Source organism: Dipodomys spectabilis, unplaced genomic scaffold, assembly GCF_019054845.1.
Source record: "Dipodomys spectabilis isolate Male_0828 unplaced genomic scaffold, ASM1905484v1 ptg000297l, whole genome shotgun sequence".
Lineage (NCBI taxonomy): Eukaryota > Metazoa > Chordata > Mammalia > Rodentia > Heteromyidae > Dipodomys > Dipodomys spectabilis.
The window spans coordinates 22,349,894-22,372,491 of NW_024870974.1; the positions used below are offsets into that span (position 1 = coordinate 22,349,894).

The 22,598-nt window shown below is 48.5% G+C and overlaps 1 protein-coding gene across 4 annotated transcripts in view; it reads left to right on the forward strand.

Moving 5' to 3' along the window:
* Positions 1-7,194: 7,194 nt before the first annotated feature.
* Positions 7,195-22,598, forward strand: part of Elf2 (E74 like ETS transcription factor 2) — a 71,815-nt gene continuing 56,411 nt past the window's right edge. For 2 of the 4 annotated variants that reach the window (XM_042701610.1, XM_042701613.1), the window contains exon 1: positions 7,593-7,681. The gene's annotated coding sequence lies outside the window, so the exon portion shown is untranslated. Of the gene's footprint in view, positions 7,210-7,592; positions 7,682-22,598 lie in introns of those variants that run through there. The other 2 variants (XM_042701612.1, XM_042701611.1) reach the window with 2 other exon arrangements.

Genomic DNA, 22,598 nt, shown 5'->3' on the forward strand with positions numbered 1-22,598 from the left:
GAAAAAGAAAAGCAACAACAAATCAATCCCATTTACAAACTAAAGAATTTTATTAGTGACTTAAAATCACTAACAAAATACCTTCATGTAGGTTTTCTTTCATTCATTGCAGGTCCTGGGTCTTGAACTCAAGCATGGGTGCTGTCCCTAAGCTTTTCGGCTTAAGTCTAGCATTCTAATACTTGAGCCACAGCTCCACATCTGACTTTTTGTGATAATTGGAGATAATTGTCTCAAGGACTTTCATCCTAGGGGGGCTTCAAACATGGATTTTCAGATTGCAGGCCCCTGAATAGTTAGGATTACAGGTGTGAGCCACCAGCCCCTGGCTTTCTTTCTTTTTTTTTGTCAGCTGTGGGGCTTGAACCAGGCCTGGGTGCTGTCCCTGAGCTCTTCAGCTCAAGGCAAGTGCTCTAACACTTGAGCCACAGCACCACTTCTGGTTTTCTGGTGGTTAATTCGAGATAAGAATCTCATGGACTTTGCTTCCCCGATGGCTTTGAACCCCGATCCTCAGATCTCAGCCTCCTGAGTAGCTGGGATTACAGGTATGAGCTACTGCTTCAAATATTTCAATAAAATAATAAAATGGGGGCTGGGAAGGTGGCTGGCTCTGTGGTAGAGCACTTGCCTCTCATGCATGAGGCCCTGGGTTCAATTCCTCAGCACCACATAAACAGAAAAAGACCTGGAAGTGGCGCTGAAGAGCTTTAGCTGAAGAGCTGAGGGACAGCGCCCAAGCCCAGAGTTCAGGCCCCATGACCAGTAATAATAATAATAATAATAATGATAAGTGTTCTTTAAAAGCAATTAATGTACAGATAGAATAGAAAAATTTCAGCCACATAGTGGTTCATATCTGTAATCTTAGCTTCTTGCTTCTTGGTTCAAGGCCAGCCTGGGTAAAAAGTTAATAAGCCCCTCTTCTCAACCAGTAAAAAATAGCTGGGCATGGCCATGTGTATTTGTAGCAGCTATGTGGGAACTGCAAACTGGAAGCTTGCAGTCCATGTCAGCTAGGGCAGAAAATGAGAGCCTAGTTCTTGTAAGCTCACCAAACCAACTTCCAACTAAAACACTGTTTTAAAGACCAAACTGCTTTAAAGTATAGAAAGAACTCAAATCACACAATGAACTTATTTTTCTTGAAAATATTCTGTGAAGTTCCACATATAACTCATGAGGACCTAACTTCCTTGTACATGGTGTTTCTTCAAAACTGTATACTTTCTGCTTAATCTGAGTTTCTGCACTGATATTTAGCACTCTGCCATTTGAATCACAGCTCCATCTCATACTTTTTTTTTTTTTTTTGGGTCCGGTTGTGGGGCCTGAACTCTGGGCCTGGGCGCTGTCCCTCAGCTCTTCAGCTCAAGGCTAGCGCTCTACCACTTGATCCACAGTGCCACTTCCGGCTTTTTTCTTTTTGCTTATGTGGTGCTGAGGAATCGAACCCAAGGGCTCAGGCATGCAAGGCAAGCGCTCTACCACTGAGCCACCTTCCCAGCCCATCTCATACTTTTTGATGGTTAACGGGAGACAAGAATCTCACAGACTTTCCTGCCCAGGCTGGAATCTAGAGGATCAAAGTTCGAAGCCAGCCTGGACAGAAGCACTGAGAATAATGTCTGCTACAGGCATTGTTTGAGCTGGGCGCTTGTGGCTCATGCCTGTAATCCTAACTGTCCAGGAGGCTGAGATCTGAGGATTATGGTTCAAAGCTAGCAGGGCAGGAAAGTATGTGACATCTTTATCTCCAATCAAGTACCAAAAAGCCGGAAGTGGAACTGTGGCTCAAGTGGTGGGGTATGTTTTTTTTTAATCCAAGAGATTTTTATTTTTTAATTTTTTGCCAGTCCTGGGGCTTGAACTCAGTGCCTGGGCACTGACCCTGAGCTTCTTTTGCTCAAGGTTAGCAATCTACCACTTTGGCCACAGCATCACTTCTGGCTTTTTCTGTTTATATAGTACTGAGGAATTGAACCCAGGGCTTCATGCATGCTAGGCAAGCAGTCTATCACTAAGCCTTAGCACCATTTCCCACATTTTCTGTTCATGTGGTCCTGAGGAATCGGACTCAGGGCTTTATTCATGCTAGGTGAGCACTCTACCACTGAGCCACACTCCCAGCGCAGAGCATTAATCTTGAGCCTAAAAACCCTAAAGAACAGGCCCCGAGTTCAAGCTGCAGTATTGGTGCACGTGCGTGCACGCACACACATGCGTGGGCACATACACACACACAAATTGTTTTATTGGATTCTGGAAACTTAACATGTCTCCTGACCCAAATTTTGTTTGTAGTGATTAAAGTGGATAGACCTTTTTATAACTTGTTTAGTATACAATGTATAAATGACTGTGGTTCACAAAAGGCAAGATATTACCTAAATCAAGGAGGAGTTTGGGAAATAGGTCCCTCTTTTTTTTTTTTTTAATTGTGAAAATACCATACAGAGGGGTTACATGGGCAAGGTAATGAGTACATTTCTTATCAAGCATTGTTACCTCCTCCTTGGTTTCCCCTTCCCATCCCCCCCTTTTCCCCCCCCCAATCCTCCCCCCTCTCGCCCCCCCCCATCCCCCCTTTTTTTAAGGGAACATTTTACTAGCTTCATAGAACTGTACAACCTTTATAGTGAGATTACTTTATATGAAAAGTGGCCAATACAGTTAACTGTGGCACTAATTTTTTTGTTGTTGTTGTTGTTGGTCATGGGTCTTGAACTCTGGGCCTGAGCACTGTCCCTTAGCTCTTCAGCTCAAGGCTAGCGCTCTACCACTTGAGCTACAGCGCCACTTCCGGTTTTCTGGTGGTTTATTGGAGATAAGAGTTTCACTGAGTTTCCTGCCTGGGCTGGCTTTGAACTGCAATCCTCGGATCTCAGCCTCCTGAGTAGCTCGGATTACAGGCATGAGCCACCGGCTCCTGGCTAACTGTGGCACTATTATAGTATATCTAATTCCATTTTAATCAGTCTTCGGCATACTTGAGTCAGACATATAAATTCATAAAGTCAGTAACATGTATTCTGGTAGGTCCCTCTTTTTTTGCTTCAAGCCTTTTAACTGCTAGGCAGGCGCAGTACTTCTTGAGCCACACCTCCGGAACCAGGTTTCTTTGCGGACCCAGAGAATAGGAGACTTCTATACACCTTGACTGTGAAAGCCCAGGAAAGGGGAGGGGAGGGATGGATGTACAGGCTCACAAAGGGGCAGGTGAACACCAGCCTGGATTACCGCCAGAACCACTTGCTCTTGAGAGGCCATGGGTGAGATTTTTCTGACTGTTCTTGTGAAGTCTGCAGTCACGGGCAGGCAGGGAGTTTGCCAACCTGCAACGAGGCACGAGTCTGCTGCCGTGTGGGTCATGCGGAATCCACTTGTGGGAGTGCTCTTGGCGGCCAGCTTTGCGCAGGCCCCTTAGCCAGGCCCATTCCCTGGGATTCATGTGGTGGGCTGATCAACTGTATATCGCAGATGGAATGGTGTGGGACTCCTAGTGTGGGGGGAGGTTGGACACAGCGCACGTGTGCTCTCTTGAGCTACTGACTTTCGATTATTCGGGGCTGTGCTTTCTTTTTACCACTGATGACCCAAACACCCTGGGGTTGGCCCAAGAGCACATCTGCAAACTAGGAGAGGCAAGCGGGTTTCTGGCCAGGCAGAGAATTCAGTTTTCTCTTATGTTTCTGTTCTTGTCACAGCCACCCCCACAGGGGTCCCTGGGCCTGAAAGGACCTCCTCCCACTGAACACTCCAATACACAAGCAGGAAAACTGCTTTTTTCTTCACTTAGCCTGTCATGCTGTAGACAGGCTAAAATTTTTAAGGACTTTCCTATATAATTAGAACACAGGGGAAATAAGCAAAGGGAAAAGAATATTAAAGCATTCTACCTAATGCACATGTTACATAATACCCTATCTATTAGATGCATACACATGGATATAAGTACCCAGAAGACAAGTCTGGAAGCTATATCTGTGAGAGAAGAGGTACAGGATTTTTAGCTACTCAAGAGGCTGAGATCTGAGGATTCCAGTTCAAAGCCAGCCTGGACAGGATGTCTGTGAGACTTTTACCTCCAATTAATCACAGAAAAAGCCAGAAGCGGAGCTGTGGCTCAAGTGGTAGAGCACTGACCTTGAGCTGAAGACCTGAGGGGATGTGCTCAGGCCGAGTTCCAGCCCCAGGATGCCCCCCCCCCCCCAAGTCTCACAGACTTTTTGTCAGTCATGGGCTTGAACTCTGGGCCTGAATGCTGTCCCTCAGTTCTTCAGCTCAAGGCAAGCACTCTACCACTTGAGCCACAGAGCCACTTCGGTTTTCTGAGTGGTTTATTGAAGAGTCTCTTGAACTTTCTGCCTGGGCTGGCTTTGAACCTTGGATCCTCAGACCCCAGCCTCCTGAGTAGCTAGGATTACAGGCGTGAGCCACTGGCACTCAGCTTCACAGACTATTTTGACCAGACTGGCTTTGACCAGTGGTCCTCATCAGTCACCAGAGTAGCAAGGATTACAAGCTTGAGCTGTCACGCTTTATTTTTTTCAGTTGTGGGGCTTGAATTCGGAGTCTGGGCACAGGCCGTCTCTGAGCTCTTTTGCTTAAGGTTAGCAGTCTATCACTTTGAGCCACAGCAACCCTTCCAGTTTTCTGGTAGTTACCTGGAGATGAGTATCATGGCCTTTTCTGCTTGGGTTGGTTTTGAACTGCCATCCAGAGATCTCAGCCTCTTGAGTAACTAGGAGTACAAGTGTGAGTACCCAGCTCAGCACCTGGCTTTACACATTTATTTTGTATTTCATGAAAAGTATTAATGGACGCTTTGTATAATTAAATGATGTGACACAAACAAAAGTGAAAGCAATGCAGTTAGAACATGATCACTGCTGGGATTTCTGGCTATCACAGACCTTTCCTTACAGCTCTGAGGCCTTTGGAGTGCTCTGTTGAAGAACCTTCTGGGTGTCTTACTTGGCCTGCTTCCCCAAGGGCTGTCTCTTCCCATCTCACGGGAATCGGCCTGAGCACCTTTAACTCTCTACCTGGTGTACCAGGCAAAGACCTCCAACATCGGTTCTGGGAAGCAAACACCGCCCAACTGAAGGGCTTGACAGAGCAATCTTGCTGTGCCTAGTGGCTCACACTTGTAATCTCAGCACTTGAAAGGCAAAGGCTGGAGATTTCAAGTTCCAGACCAGTTTAGGCTACAGAGTGAAACCTGGTCTCCCAGGAAACGCATCCCACCTTTGAACTACAGGTCACTGGTTCCAGGTTAGGGGTGGTTCCAGACTGGTTCCATCGCCCCGCCTCACTTTTCTTGGACCAGCAGACATGTTCTTCACCTTGAGGCAGACCGGAGTGCCAGGGAGGCAAGTAGAAACGTGCAAAACCGCTGGAGCCCGCGTTCAAAGCCTGGAGAGCCCCGCTTCTACCCATGGTCCTTTCACCAAAAACCAGTGGAGAACCAGGTGGTTCATGCCTGTGATCCCAACTCAGGAAGCTGAGATCTAAGGATCCTCGTTCAAAGCCAGTCAAATCCTGCAGATTCTTATCTCCAGCAGAAAGTTGGAAATGGAGGTGTGGCTCAAAACATGGGGTGCCAGCCGGGAGGGAGGGAGGGAAGGAAGAAGGGAAGGAGACAAAGCTAAGCAACAGCAGCGAGGCCCCGACGTTAAGCCCCAGGCCTGGGGGCACACCTAAGCACCGCAGAAACGAGAGGAAGTAGAAATCTACATTTCATTGCAGGCCAGAAGCAGGGTGGAAAACAGAGAGGGTGTTAGGCGCGGGACTTTCCAGCGTACTTCCCCTTGGCGCTGGGAGGTAAGTTTCTTTTCAACCCAGCGAGTTAGCTCCTTCGGTCACCACTGGAAGTCGGGCTGTGCCTCCGCGCTCCCGCGCGCTCCCGCTCCCGGAGGCGCCGCGCGGCGGTGTGTCCCGACTCGCAGCCTGTCACCGGCGACGGCTCCGACCGTCCTCAGGAGCGGTGCGCTCCGCGGCTCCACCTGCTCGGAACCCCCTCAGGCGCGGGATCGCCCCGCACCCACGACGCGATCGGGTCTCCCCAGCCCCCGGAGGGCGCCCCCCCACGCACCGCGACCACAGGGCGCGGACGGCTCGCGGTCCCGCGCGGGGCCGTCCCGGCGGCCGGTGACGGTCTCCCGCAGGGGCCCCGGGCCGGCCGCAGCTCTTTGTTAAGGACACCGACACCGGACACGCGGCGGGGCCGGCACGTCCGCGCCCGCGAAGCCCGCCCGGGCGGGCCGGCCGCGGGGCGTCCCGCAGCGGCCCCCGGTCCCCCGCCCCGCAGACGCCCGCTCCGCCCGGCCCCTTTGTGCGGAGGGCGGGGCGGCGGCCACGCCGCGCTCTCCCCCCCCCCACCCCGTGTCCGAACACGCACCCGCAGGACCCCGGCTCCCGCACCGGCGCCGCGGGGACCCCGGCCACCTCTTGTCGCCGACCCACGAGGAGCCGCGAAGGCTCCGTGCGGGCCGCGCCGCCGGGCCGCCAGCCAACGCGGGCGCCAACTGCCGCGCCGCGGGGCCGTTGGGCGGGCGGCAATTTCTGGGAACGGGGCGGGCCCGCGGGTGCACAAGGCCCGGGACTCGGCGAGCGGGGAGGCGGAGCGGGCGGCGCCGAGGGGCGCGAGGCCGGCGGGCGGGGCGGGGCGGGACGAGCACCACGTGCGTCACCGGTGGGCGGGGCGGGCGTCCGCTCCCGCTCCCCCGGCCAGCCCCGCCCCCGGCCGCTCGCCCCGCCCCCGGCCGCTCGCCCCGCCCCCGGCCGCTCGCCCCGCCCCCTGGCCGCTCGCCGGCGCGCCCCCACCTCCGGCTCCCGGCTTTCACTCAGCCCCAGCGGAGCCGGGGTCCGCCCGGACCGGGTCTCAGAGTTTTTGCCGCCCGTCCCTCAGCTGTCAGAGCCGCACCTTCGGGGGAGGGCGGGCGTGCCAAGTGGAGGACCAGGTGACCGCGGGGGCCGCGGGGCTCACGGAGGGTCGGCGGCGAGGGCGAGCGCCCCGGCCGGCTGCAGGAGCGGCGGGCGGGCGCGGCAGGTGCACGCGCGGCCCCGCGGCCCCCGCGCGGCCGAGCAGAGCCCGCCGCGGCCGGACAGGCTCGCGGGAGCCGGGCGGGCGCCGGCCCCGGGGCGAGCGTCTACCTGAGAAGTTGGGCGCCGAGGGGGAGCGGGACTCGAGGGCGCCGGAGGCAGGTCGGGCCGCGGGCGGCGGGCCCCGCGGGGTATAAATAGCCCGCCCGGCGTGACCGGCGAGGCGGGGCCGCCCCGGGGGCGGGGCGCGGGGACGGGCGGGGCGGGCTCCGGGGCCCGGGCGGCGGCGGCGGCGGCCGAGGGGGCGGAGCCGAGGCGGGCGGCGGCGGGAGGGGGCCGGCCGCGGGGCGGGGGCCGCCGCGCTCCCCGCGCCGGGCTCTGTGTCGCCGCCGTCGCCGCGGCGGTTGGGGGGTCGGCGGGGCGGTGCGGTGGGGGCGCTGCGCGGGGCGGCGCTGCGCGGGGCGGCGCGCCTCTGTTTTGTCTCCTCCTCTCCCTGTGGAGCGGCTCGGGCTGCCGGAGGCCCCGGCTCCCTCCGGACTCCGCGCCGGCGGAGCGGCGGCGGCGCCTGGGCCGGCCTGCGGGCCTGCGGGGAGGCCCGGGGACGCCGCGGTCTTCCCGCCGACGCGGAGCGCAGGTAAGAGCGCGGCGGCCGCCGGGGGCGCGGCGGGACCCGGCCCGTCCCGAGTGTCGCCGCCGCCTCCGCGCCCCCGCCCCGCGCCCGCCTTGTGTGCTCCGGGCTTCGCGAGGGGTTTTCCGGAGGCTGCGGCGGTGACACGGGCCGGGCGCTGGGGGGCAGGGGCGCCGAGCGGCCCGGGCAACGGTCGGGGAGCGGGACGTGCAGGAAGGCAGAGGTAAACACGGCGGGGCGGCGGGGCGCGGGGCCGGCCCGCGGGGGATGGGCCGCGCGGCGGGGCGCGTCCTCCCGCCCGCCGGCCCCGCCGTGTTTACCTCCCGGCGCGAGTCACCTCAGCGGGAGCGCCCCGCGCCGGCTCGCCCGGGCTCGTGCGGGGCCCGGCGGGGTCCGGCTCCCGGGAGGGGCTGCGGCCGGCGCCGCGCCCCGGCGGGCCTCTCGCGGCCGCCAGCCCGCACGGCAGGTTGCGCTCTGCCCTTTTATCCTCCTCGCTCTCCGCACGCGGCCCCCGCCGGGCCGCACCCCCCCCCCCCCGCCCCGATCCCCGCGGGCACCGGGAGGCCGGGCGGCGACGGGAATCCGCTTGTGAAACAAAACGGGCTTCGCCCCGCGCCCGTCGGGCGCCCGCCGTCCGCGTCCCCTGCGGAGGGAGCTCGGCCCGGGCCGGTCCCTCCCCGCCGGCGCCCGCCGCAGCCTCTCTGGAAGTTCTACGGGACTCGGGCCGAGGAGCGCGGGGAGGTCGCTCCCCTCTCCCGTGCGCGCGAACTCGGGCTCGCTTCCCCGCGCCGCGGGGCGGCCGCGACCCTGGGCTCGGTGATCCGATGTGCTTTCTCCCCGTCCGAGCCTCTGGCGACCGGGCAAATTGGTGCAGTGTCCCCCCCTCCTCGTCCCCCCCCCCTCCCCCGGTGCCGAAACCGGAACGACGTCCGCCGTTCCGAGGCCGGGGCGGGGCGGGGGGGGGGGAGCGGGAGTGTTTTGGTTCCTTCCAGAGGTGGAACAACTCCCCGGGACCGGGGACGCGCGGAGGCTGCGTGTACCGCGTGGAGCCATTGGAACGCAGTCGGGAGCATCCCCGCACACACGTGCCGAGCCGCCCCGACTGGCTGGGCCTTTGAGATTTGAATGTTGGGCGTCACGCGCACAGAACTTCCTCACCGGCTAGTTACTGTGCCTCCCTTCGCATCTCCACACCCATTTGCCAAGGAGTTTTGAGTGTGGTGGGAAAGACTCAGACTGTGATTTCTCTGTTCAGTGGTTGAGTTTTATCTGCTCACAAGTTGTGTGCGTTGTTTTTGAAGAGAGGGGGAAACAGCAGTACTGATACAAGAACTCACCGTGATCAGCTTCAGCATATGCCGCAGGAAAAGAACCCCTTCCACACCCATCAGACCCTTTAGCGCTGGGTGCCCCCCAGCACTCCTTGGCCGGGTAACCAGCCACGTATCCACTTTCTCGTTTAGATTTGCCTGTTGTGGGCTTCCGTGGCTGGCCTCTTGCAGAAAGTAGTACCTTTCCAAAATGTGTGCATGGTCTAGCAGCATGTTCCCCTTTATGCTTTAAACTTTAATTTTTACTGCCGAGTAATGCTCCCTTGTGTGGATGTACTTCCTTGGGTTTATCATTCGTTCACCAGTTGATGGACATTGAGTGTCCACTTGGGGGCTCTTAGGAGGAATGCTTGGAGGATGTGTGAGGCGTGGTGGGCTTGTCATTTCTTGTGAGAGTGTGCAGTTTTAAAGAGCTAGCTTCTTGTCATAATACTAAGAATTGCTCGATTTTAAGTTTGTGATTCAGTAATTTTCAGACAATAGAGTTGTGAAGCTGTCATAACTGTAGAACATTTTCCTGCCTCCAAATCTCCATTCTCCTCACATCCCAGAGCTAGGTAATCACCATTTTGTGTGTTTGTGTGGGGTGGTGGTAATGGTGGTGGTGGGTGGGTGCGGGGCTTGAGCTCTGAGCCCAGGGCACCTTGCCTTAAGCTTTTTGTTCAAGAGTGATCCTTCACCATTTGAGCCACAGCTTCACTTCTGGCTTATTTGAGATGAGTCTGATGGACTTTCTGCCCAGGCAGGCTTCTGAACTTTGATCCTCAGATCTCGGTCTCTTGAGTAGCTAGGATTACAGGAGTACTGGCTGGCTTCCAATTTGTCTTCACAGGTTTATGTCTCTCTCTGTCTGCCTGTCTGTCTTTGTCTGTCTCTCTGATATTACACATAAGTAGAATCTTATAGTCTTTTTTGCATCTGGTCTTCTTTCATTTGGCCTAATTTTTTAAATGCAGCCCTATTGTAACGTGTACCAGGATTTTGTTCCTTGTTATTGTTAGCAGTAATCCTTTCTGTAGATATACCACATTTTGTTTATCTGTTGAACAGTTGGAAGTTATGTGGATTGTTTTGCACTATTTGTAATGATACTCTTAGATCTTTGAGGGAAAGTCTTTTAGGAAAAGATGGTTTCATTTCTCTTTGGACAAATACTTGGGAGTAGAATTAGTACCTCATATGCTTAACCTCTGAGAAACTATTTCTCAAAGGGGCTGTACCATTTTCTTTCCCTAACACTAATGTATCAGAATTAATTCTGTTTTTTCATGTCCTTATCATTCCTTGTTATGGTCTGTTTTTAAAAATTATAACCATTCTAGTGGAGTTGAAATGACAAACTCATTGTAGGTTGTTGTTGTTGGTCATGGGGCTTGAACTCAGGGCTTGGGTGCTATTCCTGCCCGCTTCAGCTCAAAGTGAGCTCTCCACCACTTCAGCCACAGCACCACTTCCCGTTTTCTAGTAGTTTATTGGAGATAAGAGTTTCACGGAGTTTCCTTCCCTGGGCTGGCTTTGAACCTTGATCCTCAGATCTCAGCCTCCTGAGCAGCAAGGATTACAGGCGTGAGCCATTGGCGCCTGGGTCATTGTAGTTTTAATTTGAAATTTTCTGCCTTACTGTGTTGACCTTCACATATCTTTTTACACACCCCTTCTCTTTTTTTTCTTTCTTCTGGCCAGTCCTGAGGCTTGAATTCAGGGCTTGGGCACTCACTGTCCCTGAGCTTCTTTTGCTCAAAGCAAGCACTCTACCACTTGTGCCACAGGGCCACTTCTGGCTTTTTCTGTTTATGGGGTACTGAGGAATTGAACTCAGGGTTTCATGTATGCTAGACAAGCACTCTACTACTAAGCCACATTCCCAACCCTCATATACCTTTTTTGTTAACATAGCTATTCCAGTCTTTCCCTATTTAAAAACTGGTGGTTTGACTTACTTAATTGTAAAGAGTTTGTAGTATATTCTGTTTTTTTGGGGGGAGGGGCTTGGGCCTGGGCACTGTCCCTCAGCTCTTCAGCTCAAGGCTAGTACTCACCACTTGAGCCACAGTGCCACTTCCAGTTTTTTTTTTTTTTTTTTTCCATTCCTGGCGCTTGAACTCAGGGCCTGAGCACTGGCCCTAATGCTTCTTTTTGCTCAAGGCTAGTACTATACCACTTGAGCCACAGTGCTACTTCTGGCCTTTTCTTTTTATGTGGTACTGAGGAATTGAACTCAGGGCTTCATGCATGCTAGGCAAGTATTCTACCTCTGAGCCACCTTCCCAGCCCCATAGCATATTCTGGATGTAAATCCTTTACTAAATACATGATTTGCAAATATTTCCTCCTAGTCTGGATGGATATCTTATTTTTCTACTTGGTCTATCTATCTATCTATCTATCTATCTATCTATCTATCTATCTATCTATCTATCTATCTATCTATCTATCTATCTATATCTATATATTTTTTTGTCTGTCGTGGGACTTGAACTCTAGGCCTGGGTGCTGTCCCTCAGCTCTTCAGTTCAAAGCTAGCACTTTGCTACTTGAGCCACAGTGCCACTTCTAGTTTTCTGGTGGTTTATTGGAGATAAGAGTCTCATGGACTTTCCTGCCAGGGCTGCCTTTGAACCTTGATCCTCAGATCTCAGCCTCCTGAGTAGCTAGGATTACAGGTGGAAGCCACTGGCACCTGGCCTACTTGGTATTTTGAATTTTGGTAAAGTCCAATTTCTTTAGTATTGTTTCCATAGATCATGTTTTTGTTGCAATCTGTAAGAACTCTGTATAATCAAAAATCTTAAGATTTTCTCCTTGTAAAAGTTTTACAGTTTGAGCTCATTCAGATCTATTTTGAATTTTTTGTACATGAGATAAAATAGGGTCTAATTTATTTTTTGGCCTCAGTTTCCTGAGTGCTTCGATTTTAGGTATGTACCGCCACTGTTAACTTTTTATTTGTGATGATTTCCTATCAAGCCATTATATCAGTCTTCATTGAAGTATATGTGTATATGTGTGTGTATATATATATATATATATATATATATATATATTTTTTTTTTTTTTTTTTGCTGGTCATGGGACCTGAACTCTGGGCCTGGGCGCTGTCCCTCAGCTCTTCAGCTCAAGGCTAGTGCTCTACCACTGGAGCCACAGTGCCACTTCCGGCTTTTTCTGCTTATGTGGTGCTGAGGAATGGAACTCAGGGCCTCATGCTTGCAAGGCATGCACTCTACCGCTGAGCTATCTTCCCAGCCCCTGAAGTATATTTTTAAAAACACAACTTTGTTGTTATTACTCACGTGCTGTACAGATGGGTTACCATTTCACAATTCAGGTAATGCTTACATTTCTCTTTTGGACAATGTTAGCTCTCCTTTACTTTCCCCCAGTGAATACCAATTTTTTAAATTTTCCATTGTTTTGTTTTTGTTTTCTGTTGGTAGGTATGTACAGTTACATAGTTATTGTGTCTCCTGAGAAGTTGGCCTTGTTATCATATATGGTCTCTCCCTAGTGCTATCTTGTCAGGTACCAGCTAGGCCATCAGCTCTCCATGCATGCATGGCTTATTTTCTAAACTACCATTCCCCCACTCTAGCCAAATTTATTAATCTGAAGTGTGTCTGCAGACAACATGTAGATAAATGTTCTTTTTTTTGTTGTTGGGGGTGGGGGGAACACATGAACTTAGGGCCTAAGTGCTGTCCTTGAACTTCTTATTTTTTTCTTTTGCTTAAGACTACCACTGGAGCCACAGCTCCACTTCTGTTTTTGGTGGTTAATTGGAAAAAAGAATGTCTCACAAATGGAGGGATAAAGGGTGAACAAATGCAGCAGTGGTACTCACTAGACCTATGTTGAAATTGAACTATATAACTTGTGAGTGGGGATGGGAGGGAAAAACTGGGAGACAATGAGGGAAGGGGTGACATTGTCCAAAAGGAAATGTACTCATTACCTGATTTATATAACTGTAACCCCTCTGTACCTCACCTTTATAATAACAATAAGAAAATAATAAAAAAGAATTGGGCTGGGAAGGTGGCTTAGTGGCAGAGTGCTCACCTAGCACGCATGATGCCCTGGGTTCCATTCCTCAGTAACATGTAAGTAGAAAAAGCTGGAAATGGTGCTGTGGCTCAAGTGGTAAAATGCTAGCCTTGAGCAAAAAAGAAACTCAGGGACAGTGCCCAGTTCCTGAGTTCAAGCCCTAGGACTAGTGGAGAGGAATGTCTCACAGAGCTTCCTGCTCAGGCTAGCTCATGAGCTATGATGAGCATGATCCTCAGCTCTCTTCCTGAGTAACTAGGGTTATAGGTGTAGGCCACCAGCACCCAGTTTAGGTAAAGCTTTTGTTTTCCTCGGATGCTATAACCTGCTTTTGGTTAGAGCGTTGTCTGTTCATATTTAATATAGCAATTGATAGATTTATGAGTGCAATTCTGCTGGTTATTTTCCATGTTTCAATTTGTAAAAGAAATTTTGTTTTTGTTTGTTCTCCCTTGACTCTTTTGGAGTTAATAGATATTTCCCAAGAAGCTGGGTGTGGTGGCACACACCTGTAATCCCAATTTTTGAGAGGCACATATCAGGAGGATCAATGTTTAGAGTCACCCCAGCAAAAAGTTAGCAAGCCTCCATCTCTACCTACAAGCTTTGAATGGTGGTGTGCTTCTGTAATATTAGCTATGTGAGAAGCTTGGGTAAGAGGTCAAATGTAAAAGCCACAAGACTAAACAGTAACTAAAGCGAAAAAGCCTGGGAGTGTGGTGCAATGGTAGGGTGCCCAGCACGCATACTCTTATGTTTGTGTTTTGCTCTAGAGGAATGATCCTGATAATTTTGCCTGGGCTGGCCTTTAATTCATGATCCTCCACTTGTCCCTCCTGAGAACCTGAGGAAGGTTGACTTTCCAAAGAATTGCCATATGAGTGTTTTTTTTCCTTTCATGATCTCACTAGTGAACAATGTTGTTTTTATGTGGTAAAACTTAATTATTTCAGATTAGATAGTGTGGAATATTGTCCTTGAAAACTTTACATGCAAATAAAATTTTTGGAGATAAACTACTTTTTCAAAGTACAAATTTGACTATTAAGAAAACTTGACTTTTATGTCATTTTAATATTTTATATATATATTGTATTCAAAGTTTACTTTTCTGTAAGGAAGCCAGATATGTTTGAAATAAAGTAGATACACCATAATTTGGAAGGGATTTTGAAGTTATAACAATTCTGTGATGATGTAGACCTTGTCTACAATTTCTGATAGAGTTCTTCATCACTGCCATCAGTTGATCTTTAGGTATGATGTCTTGTTATATTGGGTAACAATAATGACTGCTCATATACGATGACAATTGTAGCTATGAAATTGGTTTTACTGTTTGTCCTGTTTACCAGTGAGTGAGGTTGGGAGATAACATGGTTGATCTGAGATGGCTATGTTTAGTAAGGTCAGGTATAGTGGTACACACCTGTAATCCCAGTACTTTGGAGGCTGGGTTGGAGGATCATGGTTTGAGGCTGGTCCTGGCAAAGTGTGAGACCTATCTAGAAAAGAAGCTTAAGAAAGTAAAAGGGCCAGGGTCATGTCCCAGGTGGTACAAGCCCAAGGCTCTGAGTTCAGTTTCCAGTACTACAAAGAAAAAACAGAAAAAAAGAAAGGGTAGTTTTCAAGATTTGTCCTTGGCTCTCATAGTGTTTCCAGTAATTGTGCCTACAATTTTGTGCAAACAATATGGTTTATGGTGAACACCTGGTTTCCTCCTGGAGCCCTGGAATTTTGGCACACAGGAGGCAGAATGCTTTTGTGACCAGCCCTCTGGCCCGCCTAAAACATCCAAACATCCAAACGGAAGGTTAAGCACTGACTGTGGAGCGTTCCTGTGTAGAAACGCAGCACACGAGAGTCTGCATCCCTGCAGGTGTGTAGGTGTGTGGGGTCGTGGGAACAAGGTTGGGAGCCGGCTCCCCCGTCCCCTGGCAAGGAGCTGCGTCCACAGAGGGAGCTTCCATACTCTGCTTCCTTTTTTCTCCTCAGGATGGACACAGAAGTTTCTAGCCATGATATAATTCTGTGCTTAATTCTCTGACTCCTACAAAATCTCCAGGTGAACCGGTGATGTTGAAGACCCCTCTCCCCCATCCCCAGTGGAAAAAGAGTCATCTCTGCTAAGGCTGAAGATTTACTTTAACTTCTATGAAAGAAGTTAATGTCTCTTTGCCTAGTAATTTGGAGTCCCCGATGTAATAGAGAGAGTGATACTTAGTCCTTCAGATGAAAATAAGCATTCATTCATTCATTCCTCATACAGTCTACACACCCATAATTGGTCTATGTTCAGGGCCTTGTGGAGAAACCTTGGTAAAGGGAGGTAATCTTGTAAATAGTTCAGGCCCACAACTGGGAAACTAGGTGTATTTTCCTTAGTACTTTCTACAGGGAAATTTTTTTCTGCTTTTGCTTCCTTTTTCTTCTTTTTTGGTACCACTCCTGGGGCTTGAACTCAGGGCATGGATGCTGTCCCTGAGCTTTTGTACTCAAGGCTAGTGCTTTACCACTTGAGCCATAGTTGTACAACTGGTGTGTGTGTGTGTGTGTGTGTGTGTGTGTGTGTGTGTGTATGTGTATGTGTGGTTAATTGGAGATAAGAGTCTCACTGAGGGCTGGGAATGTGGCTCAGTGGTTGAGTGCTTGCCTAGCATGCATGAAACCTTGGGTTCCATTCCTCTGTACCACATACACAGAAGAAGCCAGAAGTGGTGCTGTGGCTCAAGTGGTAAGAGTGCTAGCCTTGAGTGAAAGAACCTCAGGGACAGTGTCAAGCCCCAGGACTGGCAAAAATGAAAAAAAAAAAAAAAAGAGTCAGTGACTGGCTTTGAACTACAATCCTCAGATCTCAGTTTCCTGAGTCAGTAGGATTACGAGCATAAGCCTAAAGGCTCATTTTTTGGTAATACAGAATTTCAGGGGGCTGGGAATGTGGCTTAGTGATAGGGTGCGCACCTAGCATGCATGAAGGTCTGGGTTCAATTCCTTGGTCCCACATAGGCAGAGAAAGCCAGAAGTGGTGCTGTGACTAAAGTGATAGAGTGCTAGCCTTGAGCAAAAGAAGCTCAGGGACAGTGCCCATGTCCTGAGTTCAAGCCCCAGGACTGGCAGAAAAACAATAACAAACAAACAAACAAAAATAACACCAGAATCTCAGGCCAATATTTCTTTCTGCAAACCAGCAAATGAGAATGGTATTGTTAGTAATGCCACTTTTTCCCTAAAGCCATTAGAATTTGTATGAGAGAATTTATTGATTTACATAAGTCACATATGGCCCCTCTCCTCATTTTGGGGGGGAGAAGGAAGAAAAATCTATATAGTTACATAGATAAAGATATATGTAGTTATTACTTAAGATTTTTAATCAGACTGAGTTGTAAGCCAATAAGTAAGTAGGTAGAAAAATCTCATGCTTGAGTGGGAGAAGTCTTGTGTGATTCTTTTACAGTTTTAATTTTAAAAAGAAAAAAAATCTATTTGTAGGACTAGATGGTAGAGGCTTGCCTAGCATGTGTGAAGTCTTAAAATTTTGATCCTCAGCATTGCAGGAAAAAAAGTTTCACCAGAATAGCACCAAAATCAAAGGAAGCTTTTGCCCCTTCCAGAGTTCAAGCCAAAGCAAATGCCTAGAGGGCAGGGGTGAAGTGTGTACTCACCGGGCCAGTTTCTTCTTGGAAGAGGGCCATGCTAAAGTGCTTGCTTGGCCACGAATAGGAATCCCCAAGGAAGAGGGCCTCAGTTGAAACAGGCTTAACCACTGTACAGTCAGTCAGGTTCCCCTGCCCACCCAAGCTGGCCAGGAAGAGAGAAGATAGCACATACTGTGTGTCTTGTGGGTTTGAGCCAACAAACAGGGTCAGACAGACTGAAGAAGCTCTGTGGCGTCGGTGGGCCAAGGACAATTAATACCCTGGTGGAGAAGAAGACACTCTTGATGATACTTTGGATGTTGCCAACAAAGTTGAGATAATCTTAACAGACCAGCTGGCTAATTCTAAGTGCATTGTTTCCACGTTAAAACAACACAGGTAACTTGCATAATCACGAGGCAGAAGAACTTTGTAGACTGTGGAGTCAGACTACTGGGGCTGAAATTCACTTTCACTGTTTTTGGAGCAAGTTGACCTTGTGCAAGCTACTTCAGATATCCTGTACTTCTGTTTCCCCACATGTAAAATGAGAGCAATACTGTTTGTTTTGTGGGATTATGTAGGTTAAGTACGTATGAGTTTTTTTGCAGAATTGAGGCTCTTGTAACTAAATCTCTAACCCCAGGCACAGAGTAAGTGGTCTATGAAGGTTAGCTATTATTATCTCTTCATTGTTTGAGCTAATTCTCTTATGAGCTCGTTCTCAAGATGAGCTAATTCTCTTAACTAAGGTACTTGTTGACCTTTCTGTAGGATAAATTCACTCCAAATGCCTTATCACACCGGAATTTTTTTTCATAATTTTTAAATTATCTTTTTATTATCTAAGTAACTGTAACAAAAGGGTTACAATATGCCATGTCAGTTTGAGTACAATGTATCTTGATCTGTGTTAGCCCACCCGACCCCTCTTGGTTCCTCAATTTTCCTACTTTCATAGGATATACATATTTATCATTGTGACTGCAGCCTCCCCTTCAGATATTAGAATATTAAGAGGATGTTGTTTCCTGTGTCCTTTTTTTTTTGGGTCCAGTCGTGTGGCCTGAACTCTGGGCCTGGGCACTGTCCCTCAGCTCTTCAGCTCAAGGCTAGCGCTCTACCAGTTGAGCCACAGTGCCACTTCCAGCTTTTTTTCTTTTTGCTTATGTAGTGCTGAGGAATCGAACCCAGGGCCTCCAGGCATGCAAGGCAAGCACTCTATCACTGAGCCACCTTCCCAGCCCTCCTGTGTCCTTTTTAAAATGTGAAAGAAAAGCTGCAAAACTTCTCTGCACTAGAGTTTCTAGAATAGCAGTTATGGTCTGGAAATTTCTCAGCAGAGATTCTTGGTTTGCTTTGTTGAACAGAACTTAACTGGATTTTCGGTTTTCTTAATAACTGGCAGAATCTAATTCTGATCACCTTTAGTAAAAGAATTGTGTGAGTTGAAACAAAGTTTTTTTTTTTTTGATGGTATTCGGGTTCACACTCAGGGCCTTACACTTACTAGGCAGGTACTCTACCATTTGAGCTTATTTTTTCAATAGGGTATAATTTTTTTTGCCTGGGCTGGCCCAAGCCATGATCCTCGTATTTATTCTTCCCATGTAGCAGGAATAACAGGTGTGTAGCATCATGCCTACCCATTATTTGAAATGGGTCTGCAGGATTTTTTTGCCTGGGCTTCTGGGCAGTCTTCTTGAATCCACCTTCTGAGTAGGTGGTATTACAGGCATGAGCCTCCATGTCCTGTTCAAGCTGTCTTTAAGGCGTGTGTGTGTGTGTGTGTGTGTGTGTGTGTGTGTGTGTGTGTGCGCGCGCGCGTGTATGTTGCTGGTCCTGGGGCTTGAACTCAGGGCCTGGACACTGTCCCTGAGTTGCTGCTGCTGCTGCTTCTTTTTTTTTTTGTTGGTCATGGGGCTTGAACTCTGGACTTGGGCGCTGTCCCTGCACTCTTCAGCTCAAGGCGAGTGCTCTACTGCTTGAGCCACAGCGCCACTTCCGGTTTTCTAGTAGTTTATTGGAGATGAGTCACATGGACTTTCTTGCCCCAGCTGGCTTTGAACCTAGATTCTCAGATCTCAGCCTCCTGAGTAGATAGGATTACAGGTGTGAGCCACCAGCTCCCGGCTCCCTGAGCTTCTTTTGCTCAAGGCTAGTACTCTACCATTTGAGCCACAACGCCACTTCCAGCTTATTCTGTGTATGTGGAACTGAGGAATCGAACCCAGCACTTTATGCATACTAGGCAAGCACTGTACCACTAAGCCACATTCCCATCCCTGTGTGTGTGTTTTAATGAATTAAAGGTTATTGTGAGCCGATTCTAGACTTTCTGATCATCTGATAATGGTCAGGACATAAACCTTGAGTTTCATTTTTAGTTTTTCTCTAATCTCTGAACCTCCCCATCTGTGTCTTTTGTCTAGTTCTTCATTTGAAAATTTGCTTAATCAGAGAATGTTAAAGTAAGTTGTTTGCAGAACTTCATGTGTCTGGAAAGAGTTCCTGGAGTGAGTCTAGAATGATTGTTGATAACACATTGAGAGTTATTGATTAGCATTCGGTCTTTGTCATGCTCTCATTCACATGTGGAAGCTAAGAAGGCGTACTTCATAGAATTAGGGAATAAAATAAGTATTATCAGGGGCTGTGAAGGGTGGAAGGAGGAAAGGGAGTGGAGAAAGGATGGCTCACAGGTACAGGAATGCAGTTTGACAGGAAGAATGAATTCTGATATTCTGTGGCACAGTAGGGTAACTGATGGACAATAATTAACTGTATGCCTGACAGTGTTTAAAGTGACTTTGACTGCTACCAGCACAAAGAAGTGTTAATTAAGTGAGGTAAAAGACGGACAAAAAAAATTTTTTTTTAAACCTTCATATGGTACTTCTTTATTTCATGATTTTTTTTTTGAAAATTGGACATTTGAATCTAATATTTTGCTAATTCTGCAAAGTACTTTCACACTTTTACTCAGGTTACTTTTTCAGTGAATCTTTCTCTTCCGAACTTGAAATTATACCTTCCTCTCTGCTCAGTGCTCCCTGTTTAATTTAATTTATTTATCATTTTGTTAGGCAAATTTTAGAGCCCATGAAAATGGTTTAAACTGGAAAATATATTTTCATTGATACTGAGGTTTGAACTCTGGGCCTCATACTTGCTAGGCAATGTTCAACCAAGCAACACATCTAGCACCCCATTTTTTGTGCTGGTTACTTCTGAGATGAGGTCTTGCTTCCTGCCCAGATGTGGACTGAGGTCTTCCTAATTTAGGCTTCCCACAGTAGCTGGGATGACATACATGTGCCACTGTACCCAGCTTCTTCCATTGAGATTGAGTCTTGTGGATTTTTCTGCCCAAGCTGCCATGGAATTGTACTTCTTCCTTCTTTTTGTTTTTTGTTTTGGTTGTGGGGCTTGAACTCCAGGCTTGGGCGCCGTCCCTCAGCTTTTCAGCTCAAGACTAGCACTCTACTACTTGAGCTACTTTCAGTTTTTTAGTGGTTTATTGGAGATAAGAATCTCAGGGACTTTCCTGTCCGGGCTGGCTTTGAACTGTGAGTCTCAGATCTCAGCCTCCTGAGTAGCTAGGATTATAGGCACGAGTCACTGACACCTGGCTACTTCTTCCTTCTCTGTAGCCAAGATGACATATGGGCACTGTCAGGCTTTTGGTTGAGAAATGAGTCTTAGGTGTATACCTGGATTGATCTTGAACCACAGCCCTCCCAGTGTCCTTCTCTGAAGTAGCTACGATTGCCCACATGAGTCACCAGCACTTGTCTGGATGAGAGAGTTGGATGAAGCTATGAGAATAGATGTCATACCTTACAGAGTATTTAGGATGTGGAGGAGTTAAGGTGACAAGTTCACGTGGTCTTTTCCTTAATCAGTATTTGGATCCCAGAATTCTCTGCCCATGTACTCCTTCATGAGTATCTTCCCCAATTTTCCCTCCCTTGACCATAGCTTCTGCATGGGTTCTTCTCTGTCTAAAGGATGGCTTAAGGAGGAGTTGTTTGCGGGCATGTTGCTGGAGCTGGGATGCATGGGCTGGGTGCCCACAGCATGAGAGAATTCACTGGAGCCAAAGGTGGAGTCTGAGGTGGAGCCTAAGGTAGAGGGGTTGGGTATAGGCCAGGGGAGGGGGATGGCTTCAGTGCCCCTACAGAACTCCAGGGAACCTTGAGAATTCAAAGCCAGAACTTGCTCAGTCAAGTTGTTATAAGGTACATAGGAAAAAAGAAAAAAAGTACTAACAATTTTTTCGCTTGATTTGTACCTTGAAAATATCTAGAAAAATGGAATATAGGCTTCCATTTGAACTCTTTTCTCAAAACCTTGAAAATTAAGGGTAGGACCTGCAAGGTGGAGTAGAGAAGAAGGAGGAAATTCAAAATTAAGAAAAGGATGATAAACTGTCAAGTGTTTCAGAGGTAGCAAGTTCTTTGAAGAATAAAGTATCCATTGAACTGGAAAAGTAGAATTTAGTAAAAATTTCATTTGTTCAAGGATAGATGTCAAACTTCTGTAGCAGGAAGAGTTGCTGAGAAATGAGGAAGTGGAGACCGTATGGAAGGCTTCTTTTCTAAGACTCTATCTGAAAGTGGGAGGAATTGGAGTAGTAACTGGACCATGGAAGTGTTTTTCCATTTAAGATGAGGATCTTACAAATAAACATTTCTATTTTTAGATTTTGGAGCAAGTTCTAGGATCCAGTGCATGTTTCAGGAGATTAGGTTTTTTTTTTTTTTTTGGTTGGTTGTGGGGCTTGAAAACTCTAAGCCTCGGTACTGGCCCTGAACTTTTCAGCTCAAAGCTAGTGCTCTACCACTTGAGCCACAGTGCCACTTCTGGTTTTCTAGTGGTTAATTGGAGATAAGAGTCTCATTTACATTCCTGCCTGGGCTGGTTTTGAACCGTGATCCTTAGATCTCAGCCTCCTGAGTAGCTAGGATTACAGGCATGAGTCACCAGTAACCAACAGTACACTAGTTTTAGAAAGGAGGAAGGAGGTCTGGGAAGGTGGCTCAGTGGTAGAGTACTTGCCTTGCATGCTTGAGGCCCTGGGTTCCATTCCTCAGCACCACATAAACGGAAAGAGCTGAGGGACAGCACCCAGACTCAAGAGTTCAGGCCCCACGACCGACAAAAAAAAAAAAAGGAGGAAGGATATTTGAGGAGGCAGATATTGTTGTCATTAATGCTAAGCTTGTGAGTGACAAAGTAGCAAGATGACTAAATGGACAATCACATATCACTACCATTGTTTTATGGTTGGGTTTTGTGTTTCTTTTCCTTTTTTAAACTTAAATTTCATACTTCTGGGGAGAAGGAGCTATCCATGTAACTACTTACTAAAAATCTGTCAGTTGATTGAAGTATAGCTCATAATATTGGTCATAGGCTATATATATTGGATGTATCCTTACTTGGTAATAGCTATTTAGTGGTGACAAAAATTTCTGACTCCTCAAGTTATCTAGAAAGAATTATTATTAGTATTATTTTGTGTCAGTCATGGGCTTGAACTCAGGGCTTGGGCTCTGTCCCTGAGCTTTTTTGTTCAAGGCTTGTGCTCTACTACTTGGGCCAAGGCTCCATTTCCCACTTACATTTTTTTTTTGTTCTTATAAAGATGTACAGAGGTGTTACAGTTACATAAGTCAGTAAAAAGTACATTTTTTTTTTTTGGGGGGGGTCTGGTCGTGGGGTCTGAACTCTGGGCCTGGGAGCTGTCCCTCAGCTCTTCAGCTCAAGGCTAGCGCTCTACCACTTGAGCCACAGCACCACTTCCAGCTTTTTTCTTTTTTTTGCTTATGTGGTGCTGAGGAATTGAACCCAGGACCTCAGGCATGCAAGGTAAGCGCTCTACCACTTAGCCACCTTCCCAGCCCA